This window comes from Armigeres subalbatus, chromosome 3 (genome assembly GCF_024139115.2).
Source record: "Armigeres subalbatus isolate Guangzhou_Male chromosome 3, GZ_Asu_2, whole genome shotgun sequence".
NCBI lineage: Eukaryota > Metazoa > Arthropoda > Insecta > Diptera > Culicidae > Armigeres > Armigeres subalbatus.
The window spans coordinates 329,110,681-329,127,893 of record NC_085141.1 but is presented as its reverse complement, the minus strand read 5'-3'; the positions used below and the strand labels follow the sequence as shown (position 1 = coordinate 329,127,893).

The following is a 17,213-nucleotide window of genomic DNA, read 5'->3' as shown; positions in this document are numbered from 1 at the left end:
AATAAAAAAAAACGGATTTTTTGAGGAAGTTATCCTTAAATAATTCGAGGAATATACTGAGACAATAAAACTTGACAAAAATTTTGACTGGCAAGATCAAGAAAGGCTTTGAGCTTTAGTACCGATGTATGGTCATGGTAATGATCTTATTATGTTGTTGAAGAAGCCAAAATTAAACAAGAGGTGCATCTCTAGAGTAGGTGAAAACTATTTCTCGTATAAACAGGTTTATTTAAAGTGGTCTCATATCAGGTTTGAGAAATATCTCAATAAAATCGACTGCTTCATTTCTTTTCAAAAGAAATTATGTTAGAAGACATGCACTAAAAAGGGCACGAGTATACTATTTATCGAAGTTCGATATTATGGATATACAATTTTTATTGTCAATATTAGTTTACATTGATAATAGCTAGGTTATCAAATTCACGAACAAACAAGAACCTTCCCTAGGCCAACATGTCGAATTAAAATTGAAATTATACAACTTATAATTTGATTTAAATAGTATATGAAAAACCCTGATTGATCCACCTTGCGGTGTTTGTGTCTTTCTCGTACATCAGATATACTAAAAAAAATTAGTGAGAATTTCTTAGCGTGTTTTTGCCTTTCTCGTGCAACAAAATTGTACCGAAAGGCTATCATTTCACTCCAAAATCGAACTTTTTATAGAAGTCTCGGAGACCCATGATGCTATATACCAATCGACTCAGTTCGTCGAACTGAACAAATGTCTGTCTGTCCGTGTGTATGTGTGTGTGTGTGCACACGAAAACCGAAAAACATTAGCCACTTTTTCATATAGTAATTCTTAACCGATTTTCTCGCAACAAGTTGCATTCGACAGGGGACAAAGCCTTGTTGATCACTATTGAATTTGATAACGATCGACCATTGCGTTTAAAAGTAATAAAAAATGGATTCGAACTATATAATCGCCATATAAGGTTGGTGTCTTGGCTAAATGCGAGAAAGGCAGTATCACCACTCGGTGAATTAAGTTGGGTGTGTTTGGGAAGTTCTAGTGTTTTTTTGTATATAAATCGTATTTTGGCCATAACTTTTGATCCCATAGACCGATATGGCCAATTTTTAATAGGAAACAATGCAACGAATGCAACTTATTGCAAACAAATCGGATTAAGATAAGTGCCCAAAAGACGCGCACATACATATACACCATGTCGATTGGTATATAACACTATGGGTCTCCGGCTGAACCCCGGCCAGGTACGGTACCTCCAAAACCGGGAAAGGAAGGACCTGGAAAGGTCTGTCCACCCAGGAAAGACGGTGGTAAGGGGTTACGGCAGGCTGAAAGTTCTCAGCCGCACCAGACCAGGGAAATAGAGGGGGATGACGCCTCCTGGACCCTGGTCAAGAACAAGAGGAAACCGAAGACGTCAAGGGCCGACAATAAGGCCCAGGCGAATGAGGGTAGCAAGAAGTCTAGGGTAGGCGCCAATCGCTCCAGGGGCCATGCCCTAGTCATCATGGCGGACGCGGCTAAGTACTCGGACGTTTTGAAGGCGATGAGGAGTGACGTCAAGCTCGGTGAACTCGGCGCCGACGTACGTCGAATAAGACGTACCCGGATGGGCGAGATGATCCTCGAGCTGAAGCGGGGCGTCTCGCAAAAGGGCGCCGCCTACAAGAAGTTGGCGGAGGAAGTTCTAGGCGAGACAGTCAAGGTGAGGGCACTCACTACGGAGGTGAATCTAAGGGTTAAAGACCTGGACGAGATCACCGAAGTCGAAGGCACTACGGCGACAGTGTGAAGTGGAGACGCCCACCGCAGCCGTTCGGCTACGGAAAGGTCCGGCAGGGACGCAGGTAGCATTGGTTCGGCTATCTTCAGCGGACGCCTCCAAGGTAGTCCTGTTAGGGAGCGTCAAGGTGTGATGGTCGGTATGCCCTGTGGGCATATACGAGCAACCCGAAGTTTGCTTCAAGTGCCTGGAACCGGGGCACAAGCAATGGGACTGCAAAGGCCCTGACAGAAGCAATCTCTGCCGACGCTGCGGATTGGAGGGACATAAGACACAATGCTGCACGAACCGTTTTAATTCGATTATTCATAATCATTATTCATTAATCATATTGATCGTTAATCATTAATCATACATATATTCTGTCAACATTTAATCACGATCGGTAATCGTTAATCATACTTCAAACATTTTATTCATTATTCATAATCATTATTCATTGTAAAAAAATATTTTAATCCTTAATCATAATCATTAATCATTGTCAAAAATGAATAAATCATTAATCATAATCTTTAATCATAGAGTTAAATGATTTAATCATAACCAATTTAATCATTCATTGAAAGCTTTATTCATTAACGCTCGTAAAGATGAAGTTGGCTGGAACGCCGTTTTATCGGCTATCGCCCAAATCGTCTCGGAGCTACACAGAAGGTGGCGCGTGGACTCAAGGATGGCTAGTTCAGGCGCAAATAAGAGGTGGTGGTATCGTCGCTTTCGCGGCGTCGGTCAACCGGGCGGGTTCCGAGCCCGAGGACGGAAAGGGGTCCTCGTCAAGGCTGGGGCAGGCGTAGGCACCGCGCCGACAAGTCCCTCTGTGTGCTGGCGAATAGGCCCTATCGCAGAAAGGTCAATTTGGGGTGCACGCGGCATCATCATTCTTGATATCAGTCGTGCAGAGGGAAGCAGGCGCGAAGTCTACCCTTCCCACCTTCCGAGGACATAGGGCGTGGTAAGGCCACATGGAAATCCGGCAACGTGCTGGCACGATACCATGGTGTTCTTCTAAAAAAGCGGGTTACAATGTTCTATAGGAATTTTGTGATCGATTCCAAAAGATTGCTTGAAAATCCGTTAGAAATTGGCTGAGCTGCGTGGTTTTGAATTTTGAGTTTTGTCGTAAAATGGGGGTTGGGGACGTACGTGTTAACGATCATTCAGCAATTTGCGTTCGATCATTTAGTAGTTGTATGGTGGACTTCTAGTGCAAAGGTTTTTCTACAACTCTGCCGAATGGTTCGTTGGTAGAATTCAACTAATAACGGAGTTAGAGCACTAATTGACGGGCACCGTGACGGGCGGTATGACACTATGATGATATAAACGACTGAGGCTGTTACAAATGTGTTATAATCGTGTTTCGCCTTCCTAAATGGGTTGCGAGGTAAGATTTGTTTTAAACAAATTGATTTTTTTTTCAGCACGGAGCATAATCCTTTTTGTTATTAGTGTATGGCCACTACACTGCCGTCACACGCATGTTTATCCCATGTTTGCTGGGATTTCCTATGTACATGGGACAGTTATGTGTATAACGGCAGTACAGCCTCATACCACACCTCATTGATTACTCTGGATTCAATGTTATTTAATATATACATACAACAAAAGAAGTCAATTACGTTATGCTTTAACTTATGAATCAAATTCAAGTTTTTTTCCCTACAAATTACCACCCCATCGTGCACTGCTAGAATTTTCGTATTCCGCCTTGCGGTCATCATACCCCTAGAAGTCTAGAGCTAGGTATATGCATGCATACCAAAGCGCAGTACATAAGGTACACCGGGGCAAGTTGAAACGGTTTTATCAAAGTTGAAATTCGAAGTGCTGTAAAAAAATCACCCTTTGATATATTTTGAATCCGTTTGCGGTGTTTGCTAGTTCGGGCCAAATATTATACATACAAAATAAGCAACCTTAACAAACTTTTTTATAAATATTTTTTATATTTAAATTTTTTTTTTATATGCATCGTTTCAACTTGCCCCGCGAATCGGGGCAAGTTGAAACACTGCGTTATATTCAGACGTAAGCTAATTTTGCCGTACTAATAACAAAATGTATGTACTCAGTGAGACTCAAGAAGCACGAGGTTGTAAAGGTGACTATAATACTGCCAGGATTCGCATAAGAGTCCCATGTAAGTTTTTGACGTTTTTGATTTTCTTTCAGAAATTGGCTAAAAATTGTCTCCTGTTCAAGAAAAACTGATAAAATAGTAGGCTTTGTTCTAGAAATTTTAAAACAAATCCCACTTTTGTTGTCTCATCTTGATATTTACTCCCATTAAAATCAGATTCCAGATTTTGATAGGTACTCTTTTACACAAAAAAAAACTCAAATATGGTCCATTTAACTGTCCCACAGCAATAAATATAGATATATTATGAATATTATGTAAATTTTGGGGAAACATACCAATTTTTTTTTTAATTTGTTAGATTTTTTGTATTTCTCCATAAAAACAAGTTTAATAAATTCAACGACAAATTACTCAAGTCGGCGAAAATGACATGGGACAAATTAAGGCAGTGTACAACAAAGTACCAAGCGTATTTTCAGAGACCAAATTCTGGGGAACGCACTACGCTGAAAATTTATCAAATTGATTTCCTCCTACTGGTGACCACTCGGATTACTATTCATGATGGCTAATTATTTGGATCACTTGTATATTGTGCACATGATTAATTCTATTGTGGCTTCTTATAAATGCACATTCATTAACCAGCCATCATATCTCTCATAAACTCTTCGATTGGCATCGAAATAGGCAGCTGGGGATGTGGAAGGTGGAGTTAACGAAATGTTTATATACTCTATGTTTTATTTTTGTGAGAGTCAGTGCTCAGTAGATTAAGAATATCAAAACTGCAGTTTAAACATGACCCCTTTTTATTCTAGTGGAGATGGTAGGAGGGTTGCATTCATAACGGAATTAGCGGAAATTTATTAAATTTATTTTCAGAAGTTTGCATGTTTCCATAAATTTATGTTTTTCGAATGTATATATTTACGGATCATGTTGAATTCTGGAAAAAAATATTTTTAATTGCGAGGGTGACGTTTTGAATCGTTGTTTCAACTTGCCCCGCACCACGCATTTCTATTTGCCCCGATAAGTTGAACATGCAGAGCAATATCAAACAACCAAAATACAAAAATTAAAACGGGTCTTCCATAGATTTTTCATGATCATTATGCTTATTCAACATTGAATGGTTACCTACCGTGAAAATTTGATGGAAAAACTCTTCCAAACTTCGTTTTGAGACCTGTTTTATGGGCACGTCAAATAGTTGGTTTGGTTTTTGCAAAGGGCGAAAAATAAACAATGACAGGGATTGCATTTGAAAGCTGCAATCTTTCAGGAATGGCAGTCAGAATGTGCGTTTAGGCGAGTAGTTTGTTGAAAAAAATTATCAGAGCATTCGGTCATTTCCTATCTAAATTACAGCTTCCGTTTCAACTTACCCCGCATTTCAACTTGCCCCGGTGTACCTTACCTCACTCCGATTGGACATGCCGCGATCAAAGCAAAACTGGCAAAAGAACAACAAACCAGACCTGGTCGTTCGTTCGATATCAACTCGCTTACCGGGTGCTCTTCCACTCCACCGGGCTCCACCCGACCGCGAACCACCGGACCGCGTAATAAAGACGCTTCCATGGACGAGTAGTCCGGTCCGGTCGAATTTCTGAAGTAGTCGAGTGGTTCTAGCATTCGCACTTTGAAGGCAATAAGGGGCGAATGATTTGGAACATACATAACAGTGGAGGGATATTAAAAATTTCACATATGCTTCAACGGTTTACATTTTAAGCCCCAAATGGAAACGGAAAATTTAATAGAAAATATATAGACTTAATTGTCAATCCTGTCGTTCCGTCGCCGTTTTGCTGTATTTCGTGGGAATCAACAAAAATCTACAAGTATGTTTTTTTTTGCGGAATAAAGAAGCTCTTGTAAGGAATTATTTAATAGAGTGCATTTTGTACCCTCATCCCTGCATACATACCCACGCGGAAAGTGTGTTGGCGTATTTTTCGGTTTTCGCTTTCTGGCGTCCTCGTCTGAAGGCAGTTTGTGGATCAACCGCACTTGAACGAGATTCCAGCTATAAGATGCGAAAAAACATTACATTCGATGCGAAACACAAGCCGTAAAAATTGAATCGACAAATTTTGGTTTAATTTCGCAACAGCTCACCGCTGTGAGACACAGTTTTAATTCATTCAACCGGCAACGGATGACGAATCAACAATCACTATTGAACAATAATATCACACAATCACCACACAGAAATCGAAGATCGTCACGTACCGATAGGAGGAAATCGGGTGCCCTCGACGTCACCACACGCGTGCGAATTCAAGAAATTGCGCTAACTTGCTGGACAACAACAACAACACTGGAACAGGGCCACGCTGTTACACTTACACCGAGCGATGCCGTCGATTAACTGTTATCACATGTTTGACGAACTACTTGGGGCTACTTACGGCCGGCCGGAGCGGAGCAACCGCACTTACGAATGTTGGTTGGTGGTACCACGCCACGGACGGATGGAAGGTTGATTGTTTGCGTTCAACCTGTTATCAAAAGCCCGGTTGACTAACCTAATCAGCGATGACCACCGATGCGATGCGACGGTGAATATTCTTATGCGCGAGTATTACTGAAGAAACGACTTGTTGCTCGACTACTGATGACGGTCTTCGCGTTGTTGTTGTTATTGTTGACGACGTCGACGGGTTCATACGCGAGTATCTCATTACATAGTAGAGTAGTAACTGAACGGATGGACGATTTTAGTATTTGTCGTCTTCATCGTATGCCATACCTATAGGGAAACTTCATGCATGATGATGTTGACGACGCTTTACGATGATGAATAACAACAGGAACACCAGGAAGGGGCATTAAACAGAGAATTTTCGAAAGTTGAAGTAATTATTTTGTGCAATTCTTACTTTAATTTCTTATCACATGAATTTGTAGAAATTAGTGTATTGCATTATGTTCAAAAATGTTTTAATTATTGATGACTAGGGTAAACTACGATATTGTCACTTTATTATTATTTTCGATTGTGTATAATTTTGTTGCAGTAAACAGTACATACAAGTTTTCATATTGTATAGAATTGCTTCTCAAGATCTTTCTGAGCAAAATCTCTCGTTTTTTTTACTCTACGCAACCAAAAACATTAAATAAAGACTTTGTAAACACTGCCACAATTACTACTCCGATGTCGAAGTTGGTTTTAGAGTTTTTAAAGCTCCTAAACGGAGTCTTATCAATATCTCAGCTGATGCAATTAGGTGTTGAACTTAATCTAGAATTAAAAAAACACCTTTATAAGCTTAAAAAAAACTGATGCAATTGACCCCAGCAATGCCCTAAGAACCCAGAGTACACCCGATTCTTTTTTTACACAGGGGTGCGTTCCGTGTAAAAAAGTTTTCAAATCAAAATTTGAAAATCCGTGTAAAAAAAGCATTGGCGTAACTACAGGGGGGCTAGGGGGGGCTATAGCCCCACCTAGAACTAAATTAGCCCCCCCTAGAATTTTTGCCACTTTGTATGAATATTGCACTTATCTAATTGTACTACTCTAATCATATATAGACGTAACTGCCAGGAATGAGTTCTCTTCATTCACATATTTCTCTACGAAACATTGATTCTATGGTAATTCTCAGTTGTTGACTTCGACTGTAGTGTTAATTTTTGAGATTTCATCACACATAACAAAGAGCAATCATTTTTTTTTTCCTGAAGAAGACATCGAACCCGATGTCGAAACGTCGGACAAAATTTAAAAATTTGTTCTAATAAACCAGACTGCATAGCCGAAAAATCTCAAAAACGTTGATTCTATTTTAACAAATTTTCGAACTTCGAACAATTGTTATGTCTTACGATAGGAATGTTAAGCAAGAATAATAGTACGCTACCTTGCTTCTCCAGCGCCAGTCATTAATTTAGGAAATTGGAGTAGGAACAGTGGTTCCATGCTGATGATAATAGAAGCAGCAGACTAAGAAAACAAAAACCATTTCTAAAATTTTGATTGGATAAAGAAAGTTCTATTGGCATACTGAACTATCTGTATGGTTTTAATATTGACACAGCCTAAAATGTTGGACAAAATTAAATTGTTTAAGGACACAAGATGCTTAGCTTTTCGACATATTTCTAAAAAATCCTGATTTAAAATTAGTTTTCTTAGCAAGTATTTAATCTTTAAATGTTTTGAAGTTTTTACAGAGTTTTGCGAGTATATTTAATTAAAACTAGCGTGTCCATAGTTCTTAAAGATGCATGGCCTTTCTGAAAGAATTATCAAAAGAATCCTTCCGAAAAAGTGAGAGCCAAATACAACATATCATATGTCTGTATCGATCCAGATAGTTTGAAAGCATTTCTTTCTGTAGCTTTGAATGGTAATTTGGGGGATTTTTCTGCTATTTCCAGAAAATCAATAAAGAGATTCCAGAAAGGCAAAATCTTGAGTTTTCAAGAAGAGGTAACAAAAATTTATATGAGAAAGAAATTGGAATTCTTTCGGATGGATAAAACTCCACAGGCGTCTTACTATCCCAACAAACAATTTAAGTTGAATAAGCTAGTTTTTTAGCTGATCAAGCCACGTTGTGGCGAAATAAGCTCTTTATCAGCCTCCAATGCTCATAGGTCTTTCTATTCGCATAAAGTTTTTCTGGAATCTGAAGACAGAAAATTCGTCACTCATACTCGACCTCCTGTGAAATGATGGTTCTGAGACGAATCGACAATGCGCCTTTCCAATCACAGGCAAAATCCGAAATTTGAAAAAAAAATTTCTTCTGTCTATTTGTACATCAACGTCAGATGATTTGCCATCCATGGAGAAAAAACTTCTGCAGCGTCGCCAAGTGATTATGATTTGCACTTTGAAGTATGTTCGCCTCGGCTCTACCTCCTCTTCTAGAGGACCTCTAGTGTATCTGAGAAAACCGATTTGTTTTCAATAATTTTCCTTTCCAATTACAAACAGAAATAAAATCTGAATTTTGAAAGAAAATATCACTTGACTGCTACTGACGCCAACGTTTCTGCAGCGTTGCTCTCCGACGAGCGTTTGTGATTCTTTCGAATTGCGTTAAAAGTTCACTGCTGCTGCTGTCCGACGGCCGATGATTTTCCGCTAAGACGCTAAGAATAAAAGTTCAGCACCGCCACTAATATCCCGAGACCGCAATCGACGCCTAGAAAGAAAAGATTTTTTTCCCACAAAGCGCTTTTTTAATCACTGGTAGAAGCGAAACGATAGTCTGAACATTGCGTGGATATTTCTCTTGAGTACTGCTATTTTCGGCGACGGCCAGCGCATTCTAATCCATAGTTTTTAATAACTGGGGAAAATATTAAAGAGTTGGTCGATCGATGGATACCAAAATCTCGAAAATTAGTACTTTTCGTGAAGGTCTCAAATATGCAGAAATACCTCCATATCTTCACAAAGGACTTAATCCTTCGTCAAAAATTAGCCCCCCCTAGAATTTTCCGTTAGTTACGCCAATGAAAAAAAGTATTATCATGCAAAATGGAGCAACTTTGCAAAAATTTTGTATGGGATTTTTTTTACACGGCCGTGTAAAAAATCCGTGTAAAAAACAGAATCGGGTGTATAGTCAAAACCCTCCCTGATCAATCCTCGTATCGCTGTTGATGCCTTTCTCGTGCATAAAAAATAGTATTTTGGCCATCTAGCCAATTTTCAATAGGAAACAATAGGGATAGGATTCCCCGTCGAATGCAGCTTGTTGCGAGCAAATTAACCTTCCTAGTGCATTGGGGTCTATTTTGGCCCAGAGATGATTTAAAAACGTTGTAGCTTTGTAATCAAATGAGATAGGGCGTTTTCTGACTTTTCCTAACTTTTGGAAATGAAAATTTTGGAGTGATAACCAGCTATCAGCAACCTCTAGAAGCGCCACATTGTGCATTAGCGGGTCACACGTCCGTAAAAGTGGTCAATTTTTTAAACTTATCATAAAAGGGTGCGGTTTTTCCAAAGCTTTTCATTATCGAACGCTGAGGAACAAATGATTATGGTGACTCATTGTGATAGACCTGAGTGGCCACCGGAGTTCCTCCAGAAGATCCGGAACGTCCGTAAAAATGGCTAATTCATGAAACTTATCATAAAAGAGTGCGGTTTTTTCCAAAGCTTTTCTTCATAATACTTTGAGCAACAAATGATTGTGGGGACCTATTTTGGTGGACCTGGGTGGCCACCGGAGGTGCTCCAGTAGATCCGGAACGTCCGTAAAAATTGTCAATTCATGGAACTCATCCTATAAATGCGCGTTTTTTTCCAAAGCTTCCTGTGGCCACCGGAAGTGTTCCAGAAGATCCGGAACGTCCGTAAAAATTGTCAATTCATGGAACTCATCCTAGAAGTGCGCGTTTTTTTCCAAAGCTTTTCATTATCGTACTAACAAATGATTGTGGTGACCCAATTTGGTGGACCTGGGTGGCCACCGGTGGTCCTCCAGTAGATCCGGAACGTCCGTAAAAATGGACAATTCATAAAACTTATCATAAAAGGGTGCGGTTTTTTCCAAAGCGTTTCATTATCGAACACTGAGTAACAAATGATTATGGTGACCCAGTGTGATGGACCTGAGTGGCCACCGGAGTTCCTCAAGAAGATCCGGAACATCCGTAGAAGTGGTCGATTCATAAAACTCACCGTGGAATAGCTGAATCACCGAACGCTGAGTAATAAATGATTATGATGACCCTTTTTGAAGGACGTGGGTGGCCACCGAGGTCTTCCGGAAGATTCGGAACGTCCGTTAAAGTGGTCAATTCATGAAACTCATCATGGAAGAGTGCGATTTTTACAAAGCTACTCTGAGTAACAAAAGATAGTGGTGACCCATTTAAATGTTCTTGAGTAGCTTTCTAAGATCCGGAACATTCGTAGAAATATTCATTCCATGCAACTCATCATAGATGAACGCGGCTTTTCTTAAGCTTTATATTAACATTCTCTGAGTTATAGAAAATTATCGTTACCCATTCTTTTGTACCTGAGTGGCCACTCCTTCATGAATAATGCCCGTAATATTCCTAAAAGCTGCAAACTAACGCATCTCGAATCATAGGAGCATGGTTTTACAAAAAATCTATTATCGAAATCTGAGCAAGATATTTTTGTCGTGACCCTCAGTTATGGACTTGAATGGCCAGTGGAGGCCCTCTCGTAATCCATACACATGACTTAAGTGATCACTGGATGTCCTTCTAAAGTTCCTACGGATTGGTCAACACTTGATACTCATCCTACTAGAACACGATCTTTTGAAAACTGTTTGTTATTCTACTTATTGATCATCTCATGAAGGTTGTTGTGATGCTTTCTGCGGGGCCTTCCTTTCAAATTTTCAAATTTGGAAATTTTCTCGACTTCTCTGGGCATAAAAGTTTCATCATGTTAGCCTAATAAAACAGTATCAACCCAGTTTTGTCACTTCGCGATTTTGTCTGCCCTCGATTTTCTCTCGTTTTCGACCCGATTTTATCACGTTTTCGACCTGATATTGTCACCCTAAAAATTTAAGAAAATTTAAGGTGTTCTTTTTATAGTTGAACCTCTTTGCTGCCATTATAGACCCCCTGTTAATAAAAATTAAAATTATAAGATAGGTTTTTTATGATCCATCATCTTGCAAGAAATTTTTGACCAAAAGTTGTCAAAAGATTCAACCAAAGTAAATTTTTATTTTAAGTCAAACTTTCATGAGTCGATGATTTATGACTGAATACCGATCATGGAAGCAAATTATGCCATACTTGAAAATATTTTCTAGGTTAATGTGATTGTCCTTTAAAAAAAAAAATAGTGTCATCCTAATTTTTATGAATTGACTATAATTACAGATTTTTTGATCTTGCGGAGTTTCATTGGTGACTACACACGTTCCTGAAAATGGGTTACAACGATCATCCATCACTCAGGATATGAAAATAGGAGAACTATGATAAGTTTTATGAATTGACCGATTTTACGGATGATCTGAATGTACCTGAAGACAAACAGTGGGCAATCCATGCGAATTGGTTACGATCATTTGGTTCTAAAATTAGGAAAATAAAAAGGTTTAGAAGAATAGTGTGCTTCATCTACTTCTTCTATGGATTATATGGCGTGTTTTACTAAGGTGGGTTTTATGAACTGATCTCTTTTACGTGTGATGCGGATATTCCGGAGGGCCTTTGGTTGCTACTCACATCCGTGAGAAAAGGTCACGGCAATAATTTCATGTTCAGAGTACGACAAGGAAATGAAAAAAAATAGGCTCTTCTAGTATGTATTACATCAATTAACCACTTTAACCGATGTTCCGTATCTTCCGTAAGACCTCCGATAGTCACTTTGGTAAATAAGAACGGGTCACGACATTCCTTCGTGTCTTGCTCAGAGTTCGATAATAGAAAGATTTTTTTTAAAGTTCGATAATGAAAAGCTTTAGAAAAAACCGTGCTCTTTTATGATAAGTTTCATGAATTGACCATTTTTACGGACGTTCCGGATCTTCTGGGGCACTTCCGGTGGCCACCCAGATCCACCAAAATAGGTCACCACAATCATTTACTACTCAAAGTATTATAAGGAAAAGCTTTGGAAAAAACCGCGCTCTTCTATGATGTATTTCACGAATTGACCACTTTTACGGACGATCCGGATCTTCTGAAGGACCTTCGGCCACACAGGTCCATCAAAATGGGTCACCACAATCATTTGTTACTCGTAGTGCGATAATAAAAATTGTTGGAAAAAACCGTGCTCTTCTATGATAAGTTTCATGAATTGACCATTTTTACGGACGTTCCGGATCTTCTGGGGCACTTCCGGTGGCCACCCAGATCCACCAAAATAGGTCACCACAATCATTTGCTACTCAAAGTATTATAAGGAAAAGCTTTGGAAAAAACCGCGCTCTTCTATGATGTATTTCATGAATTGACCACTTTTACGGACGTTCCGGATCTTCTGAAGGACCTTCGGCCACACAGGTCCATCAAAATGGGTCACCACAATCATTTGTTACTCGTAGTGCGATAATGAAAATTGTTGGAAAAAACCGCGCTCTTATATGATAAGTTTCATTAATTGACCATTTTTACGGACGTTCCTGATCTTCCGGAGGACTCCGGTGGCCACCCAGTTCCATCAAAATGGGTCAGCACAATCATTTGTTACTTAGCGTTCGATAATGGAAAGATTTGGAAAAAACCGCGCTCTTCTAGGATGAATCCAATGAATTGACCACTTCTACGGATGTTCCGGATCTTCCGGAGGGACACCGGACCGCGTAATAACCAGGAATTGTGTTGATCCATGGAAATGGACAATGGTTACATTCTATTAGAATTATTGCTACGCAAATTAATGAGCATTTCCAAAATCACCCTTCGAAAGGCAAGAAATCACGCTAAAAATTTGCCTAAGAATCTATGTTCCTTCAACATCGATTCCTGGGAACCAGAATGGCCAAAGTGCAAAAATCTGTCCGTAACGACATCCGTGGAATCCATACCTTCAATTTGGTTCCAAAAAATTGAGAATCGGTTCGAAAATGAACTTTTGGGAGCGAATTCAATTTGGGGTCATTTTTGACCCGCTAATGCACAAAGGAAGGTTAATGATAAGTGCAGGATACGTAGAAAAGAATTAGTTTACAGATTAGAATCTTAGTCATTCATAATTCAAGTCGTTCAATGTCTCAAGATCACCATATGCAATATGGTTTATATCCGTTTTGGGGCCCTCCTTGGCCGTGCGGTAAGACGCGCGGCTACAAAGCAAGACCATGCTGAGGGTGGCTGGGTTCGATTCCCGGTGCCGGTCTAGGCAATTTTCGGATTGGAAATTGTCTCGACTTCCCTGGCTATAAAAGTATCATCGTGTTAGCCTCATGATATACGAATGCAAAAATGGTAACCTGGCTTAGAAACCTTGCAGTTAATAACTGTGGAAGTGCTTAATGAACACTAAGTTGCGAGGCGGCTCTGTCCCAGTGTGGGGATGTAACGCCAATAAGAAGAAGAAGAGAAGAAGATCCGTTTTGATGTACAGTATATAATGTGATAAAGTCATAGAATATTGGTCTATAAAAATATAGTACATGTCCTTTGAGATACGTGGAACATAATTAGTTTACAGATAAAGATCTTGGTCATCCAAGAAAGCTATGATGAGAAAGAAAGAAGGAAAGCCTAATGAGAGACCTAATTAGCGTTTCATCACCCATTTTTAACAATTACGTCCGGCTGCATCCGGACTCCTCCCTTCTACTCCACCAGAAGCAGCCTGCGCTGACGTCGGTATCACCCCAGCTCGATATAGGGTCCTCACAGCCATCTGCTGCCACGCCGCTTCCTGTACCACTATGAGCTCAAGAGTGCACAGGATCCCTCTTCGCGATGAGGCTGAGTCCCCCCGTGGCGCGAGAGCAAGAAGCAGGCATTGCCACCCGATTCAAAGGAGGAGACATCACGGGCGAGCTGAGGAGAACGGTCCTACATATAATAACAACATGGTTCCGTAATCATGAGGTCCGATATACAGATGGTTCCGACATCAACCGAGGTGTCGGTTTTGGAGTTTCCGGACCCAACCTAATCCGAGAGCTTTGTCCGCCAGTGCAATGTCTTTTCAGCCGAAGCCGCTGCCGTTTCCAAGATGGCGAGTAGTTGGCTAGGAAGATGGCGGGGAAGCGGCTCAGAGGCTGTCGTGTATTCGGCTTGAAAGATGGCGTTTAGACGGGGAACGGTGGCGGCGAATATCGGATGACGGCGACGACAAGGGCGGCGAATGGTCGTAGATGCAGTGGCGGCAACGGTAAGTCTCCGGTGGTTGCTTCTATTCGGCTTCTAACCGACCCAGATTGTAACCGCTTCTACAAGGGTTGGACGAGTTCTCGCAGAACGTCGGGACAATATCGGTGTCTCATACTTTCGCCTCTAGTTTAGGCCGAAGAACTCGGAACGTAGAGTCCGGGGCCGGGAAATTCAAATAAACCGGTCTGGGTCGAAACTGAAAACTGGAGGCTCTCGAACAGCCTGTGGCTTATAACTCGCACACGTTGTTCACTATGGCCACTTGGCTTCTATTCACCGTTTTATTGGCGTTTATTCACCGTTGTTACCAGCTTGGCTGTCTGGCTGTCCCGCCTTAAAACCCAACGCAACGCCAAGATCTCTTTTCTCATTCCGTTTTCGATCTGCCGATCTCTCGCCCACTCAGCAACCCAATTTTGCTGCTCAACCTGGTGCGCCTGGCGCTTTCATCGACTGCCCACGCGCATTTTTTTTTAAATTGACCGTTGTCGCAATAGTTAACTTAACATTTTTTTCCCTGAATTCCATGATTTTTAATACACACAATGTTACCCGCCGGTAACAACATATGTATGCAATTCTGATTTGTGTTTGTGTATATGAGACATGCAAAAATTGATGCCAAATTTTCATCATCAACTGACTTCAATTAAGTGCAAGAAACAGCTGTTTTGGTCAGTATGAGCTGAAAACAATCATGAGTAATGAAACCTTCAGCAATTTTAATGATCGTTCAACCCGTTCTGGATTTTTTTTTGCATATTCCATGCGGAGATCTAGAAATGCCCACGATCCTGCAATGTTCCTTACAATGAATAGTAGTTGCTCATCATGATTGGCCGAGAAACAGCAAATGTGCACAGTTTACTAATTGAACAATCTTCTTGGGATAAATAAAAATTATTTTCGTTGTACTTGCTTCAGTCAATTTAGCATTAGGAGAGGAAAGCTAATTTGACACTCATTGTTATAAGAGACCGAGGAATGCTCTACATCTCCGTGAGCGCCACGGGAAAGGAATCGTTGGTTAGTTGACTAGGTAATTTATGTGAAGCCACCTTGGTAAGTGACTAAATATTTATTGTGAACGAAGTTCGCGTTCTCCCGGACTATCTGCCGTCCCCTGACCAGAAGCAACATGATCGATTTCGATTGTGCAAAAATTCAAATAACATCACAAAATGTTAACTAAAGTCTTGGGGTCTGTATGTATATTTCGATGATTCGCCGAATATTGACTGGTGTGTGGAGTATCTTCAATCCTCCGAACTTTTTATTCTTCTTTTAGTTAAGATTCAAATTGTTGTTTGAACGTAAAATGTTGTAACAAACACTGAAGACGTTTTATAAAAAAAATACGTATTTGTCGACATTATATATGTGTGGCCTAATTCCGCCAAACGAGCAATCCGTTGATTTGATCGCTTGTGTGCTGTCTTCTCGAGCGTGCAACTCCGGGTGTGCTCGACAAGGAAAGGGGCAAAGTCATGGCCTGCTATTCACAGGACAATGTTGGCAATCGAACCGTTATCTGGATGATATTTACATGTTTGTCATCAATACACGCTCAGAGGGATTCCCCAATTTCTATTAAATCTCACCCTCACATTCCCTTCTTCTCTCATCAAAAAAGAGAAAAAAAAAACATTGACTTGCGGTTTTCATAAAACAACTATTTACATCATTTTTCCACGCATTTTTTATTTACATTGCAGCCAGATTTAATTTTACAATTCAGTATCCAATCATCCTAATTCAAATATTTCAATCCTACGTTTGATACGGTTTTCCAATCCATTCAGCATTGCCATCAAAACCAAATAGAATTCGAGCCGGCAGACCATATATAATACAATTTTGATGGCCTTCCAACAGGAAAAGAACTCGTTTAAGTCAAACCGATAAGAAAACAAATAAATTATTGCAGCGCTCTTCCAGAACGTCTTCGACGTCACAAGCCAAAACTGATGGGCAAAACATTCAATCCGTTGCTCTACCACAGCAGCTTATCACATCACATATCAAAACCGATGAGAAAATAAATTATTTATGCTGGCGCTCTTCCAAAGCGCCTTCGACTTTTTTTTAAGTTGAGAAAACAACACATTTTTCAATCCAGAGTGCCTTCAACATCACAAACCACAACCGACGAGCAAATCATTCAATCCGACGCACTTCCAGAGCGTCTTTGACATCCCAAGTTAGAACCGATGGACAAATCATTCAATCCGACGCTCTTCCAGAGCGTCTTCGACACTACAAGTAGAAACCGATGAGACAATCATTCAATCCGACGCTCTTCCAGAGCGTCTTCGACATGACAAGTCGAAACCGATGAGCAAATCATTTAATCCAGCGCTCTTCCAAAGCGTCTTCGACATCCCAATGCGAAACCGATGAACGAATCATTCAATCCGACGCTCTTTCAGAGCGACATCGACATTACAAGCCGAAACCGATGGGCAAATCATTCAATTCGACGCTCTTCCAGAGCATCTTCGACATTACAAGTCGAAACCGATGAGCAAATCATT

General features: G+C 40.3%; 1 protein-coding gene across 4 annotated transcripts in view; it reads right to left on the bottom strand.

Annotated features, from left to right (window-relative positions):
* LOC134225633 (vanin-like protein 2) overlaps nucleotides 1–17,213 on the bottom strand; it is a 121,342-nt gene that overhangs the window by 56,822 nt on the left and 47,307 nt on the right. The window contains exons 1-2 of one of the 4 annotated variants that reach the window (XM_062705867.1): nucleotides 6,103–6,275; nucleotides 5,798–5,896 (exon numbers count right to left, since the gene is read on the bottom strand). The exons of 1 other annotated variant lie outside the window; for it this stretch is intronic. The gene's annotated coding sequence lies outside the window, so the exon portion shown is untranslated. 2 more of the 4 variants (XM_062705869.1, XM_062705866.1) reach the window with 2 other exon arrangements.